The sequence below is a fragment of the Lipotes vexillifer genome, unplaced genomic scaffold (assembly GCF_000442215.2).
Source record: "Lipotes vexillifer unplaced genomic scaffold, Lipotes_vexillifer_v1.1 scaffold11, whole genome shotgun sequence".
Taxonomy (NCBI): domain Eukaryota; kingdom Metazoa; phylum Chordata; class Mammalia; order Artiodactyla; family Lipotidae; genus Lipotes; species Lipotes vexillifer.
Genome location: NW_006780364.1, coordinates 87,061 through 90,411, shown reverse-complemented (window position 1 = coordinate 90,411; position 3,351 = coordinate 87,061). Strand labels below are relative to the sequence as shown.

At 42.0% G+C, this 3,351-nt stretch overlaps 1 non-coding gene across 1 annotated transcript; it reads left to right on the top strand.

Annotated features, from left to right (window-relative positions):
• The first annotated feature begins 638 nt into the window (after window positions 1–638).
• TRNAG-CCC (transfer RNA glycine (anticodon CCC)) lies at window positions 639–711 on the top strand. Its single transcript has one exon. It is a non-coding gene; the product is annotated as a tRNA-Gly (tRNA).
• The last annotated feature ends 2,640 nt before the right edge of the window (window positions 712–3,351 follow it).

Here is a 3,351-nt window from a genome sequence, read left to right as displayed (position 1 = left end):
GTAAAATAGGGTATATATGTCATCCTGGACCAAGGAGAAGGCGTTAAGGGTCTGGGACTTCAAAGGGAAGGAAGGCAAGTCACAGGAAGATGAAAAAGAGCAAATGTTTGTAAACAATCGTTTGCTGGGCCAAACAGAAACAGTGGGACACAGAGGGAAATTTTAACAAACAGACTTTGCTAGGTTCCTCCCTGCCCGCCACATATTATGCTGTAGTTATCCATGGTGATATCTCCCTTCCTAGAACTGGTCCTCTATGTAAATTCTTTTAGGCAGTTAGAGGAGAGGTCAAAGGTTCTTCCTGAGGCTTTTGGGCCTTGATTGTTTTCAGCTCAAAATAATCTGCATGCCAAAGTGGCACATCTTGGGATGGCCTGCCCTGAAGCCCATCAGTAGTTGTGAGATTTTGGCGAATCACCTCTCCTTTCTGGGGCTCAGTCTCATCTGTAAAATGAGGGCTCTGACTAGACCATAGTTTCTCAAACTGAGTTTTGGAAGTCTAACTCTTTTCAAATATGGGCATGTGGTGAGGGAAGGTGAATATATAATAAAAGAGGTACCTGGTGGTAAAAAGACAAGGAGTGATACATCCAGACAATGGGATATTATTCAACACTAAGAATAAATGAGCTGGGACTTCCCTGGTGGTCCAGTGGCTAAGATTCTGCGCTCCCAATGCAGGGGGCCCAGGTTCGATCCCTGGTTAGGGAAATAGATCCCACATGCCGCAACTAAGAGTTTGCATGTTGCAACTAAAGATCCCGCATGCTGCAACTAAAGATCCCGCATGCTGCAACTAAAGATCCTGCATGCTGCAAATAAAGATCCTGAATGCCACAATGAAGATCCCGCACGCCGCAATGAAGATCCCGCACGTGGCAACGAAGATCCCGTGAGCCACAACTAAGACCCAATGCAGCCAAATAAATAAATAAATATTTTTAAATGTTTAAAAAAAATAAATAAAAATAAGTGAGCTGTCAAGCCATGAAAAGGCACGGAGGAAGCTTAAATGCATATTACTAAGTGAAAGAAGCCAATTGAAAAGAATACATACTGTATGATTCCAACTATATGACATTCTGGACAAGGAAAAACTATGGAGACAGTAAAAAGATCAGTGATCTCTGGAGGCGGGGGTGGGGACAGATGAACGCAGAGCACAGAGGACTTTTAGGGCAGTGAAAATACTCTGATTGTTATTATAATAATGGATACATGTCATCATACATTTGACCAAACCCACAGAACGCAGAACACCGAGAGTGAACCCTAAGGTCAACTGTGGACTCTGGGTGGTGATGTGTCAACCAATGTACATTCATCAGTTGTAACAAATGTACTAATACTATGGTGGAGGATGTTGGTAATGGGGGAGGCTATGCATGTATGTATCTTCCTCTCAATTTTGTTGTAAACCTAAAACTGCTCTAAAAAATCAAGTCTATTAAAAAAGAAAAGAACCACTGGGCTGAATAAGTGTTTCTAATTATAATATAATATTTCATGATTCTATGAAATCCAATTTGTGTCATGGAATCTGCTTTAAAAGGAACCAGGGTGTTTGCTATTTAAGACAACTCCACTTCCAGTTAACTTTGGTGAATTGAACACATGCACTTAGCTCCTTCCTGAGACCCCACAAAAAAGACAGTAAAGGAATTAAAAGGCCAAACACCATGAGGACAAAGGAAATAGGAAGAGAGGCTACAACAGGCAAGACAACACCCTCCCCCCACCTACCTCGAACAAAATGTGGAAACTAGAAAATGGATAAACGAGTAGTAACTGATTTAGCAGACTAGAGAAAGCTGAAACCTAAGGAAGCTATTTGTACTGCAAATCCCAAAAGTCTCAAGAATTAAATGTACCAGGTATCTCTGAAAGTGGGAGTATGGAGTTGGAATCAGGATGATTGACTGAACATATGTATAAGGAGCAGCTAGTTCCCAGATCCCTTCCTCCATCTGAGTAAAGGATGAGACACTTAAACCAAGCACGAGATGACATTCTGAAAATAGGGATTAAGTTAAAGTCTGCATTCTGATCATTGAGACCTCCGGTCCCTTTCCTTGGCTCAGTTCCCCAAAATACTGGCAGCCAAAGTTTACACACTCCAAGTTGGAGATTGGAAGACTCTGCTCTGGGAAACTGACTGAACCCAGAGAAATAAAACAGAGATTATACTGGAAAAATAGGCGGTTGGTCAAATTATGTAGGGTCTTGTAGGTCATATTAGAGTTTTTGGATTTTAGCCTTAGGGCCGGGAAATCATCCAAGGGTTTTAAGAAACAGAACAGCAAGATCAAGTTTGCATTTTTAAATGATTAAAAAGGAGCTAGTGTGGACGTTCAAAAACAGAGGACTCTGGACCACGTATTGGCCAGTTTCAATCATGTTAAAACACAGTTGCTTACTTTCCCTTTCCATCTTCCCTTCCAAGCTTGGAGGAGTCAGCGGCAGTGAAGAGAGCTGCCACGTGGAAACACATCAGTGGTATGCCGGCTGGTGCCTGAGCATATAATGCTAGGGTGGGATACAGGAGGTTCTGTATGGAGGGATGTCAGTATTATCCCCAGTGGCACCCAAGGGAATGGGATGGTAAGGGGGAAAGAGGGGAGCTGCACAGAGATGCATTGGAGCTATGCCTGTTAGTGCCCAAAGATATGGGTTGTGGAAGCAGTATAGGATGCCACACTGAAGCACATTGGCAACGTGCCTGCTGATATCTGAGAATGCAGAGTGCTGGTGGCAGGGTGCAGGGGTGGTAGGTGGGGGAGAAAAGCTAGTGTAGTTGGGAGACTGGTTATATTAATTGAGCAAATAAGTGAGGATTATATTGAAGATAATAAACACCAGGTTTCTTACTGTTGGAGAATATAGAAAAATCATGGAAAGGAGCAAGACCAGACTGAACCCCAAGATTCTGAGTTGAAATTGAAGGTTTTGATATGAACCCATGCTTTTTTTTAACATTTATACTCAGAGAGATGGGGATATATTTTTATCTTTGTGTGTGTGTGTGTGTGTGTGTGTGTGTGTGTGTATGTGTGTGTGTTTATTCTAGACCCTCTTACAGACTAGCTCTATCTATAAGAGGACCTAGAGGCAATGACAGCCTGTTAGCAACGAGCACACCAAGTACCCAGATCATGGTTTATATGTACCACCCTCCACCAAAGAAAATGCACAAAAAATAATGGCAACATGTCAAAAGAACACAGCTACCACCTTGGAAGAGGCTCCCAATAGTCAAATGTGGGACAGTTTGAGCATCAAAATAAATAATGATAGTAATGGATTACAACCGATTATATAAAATTGGAATCCATGAGTCCATATTGATATAAA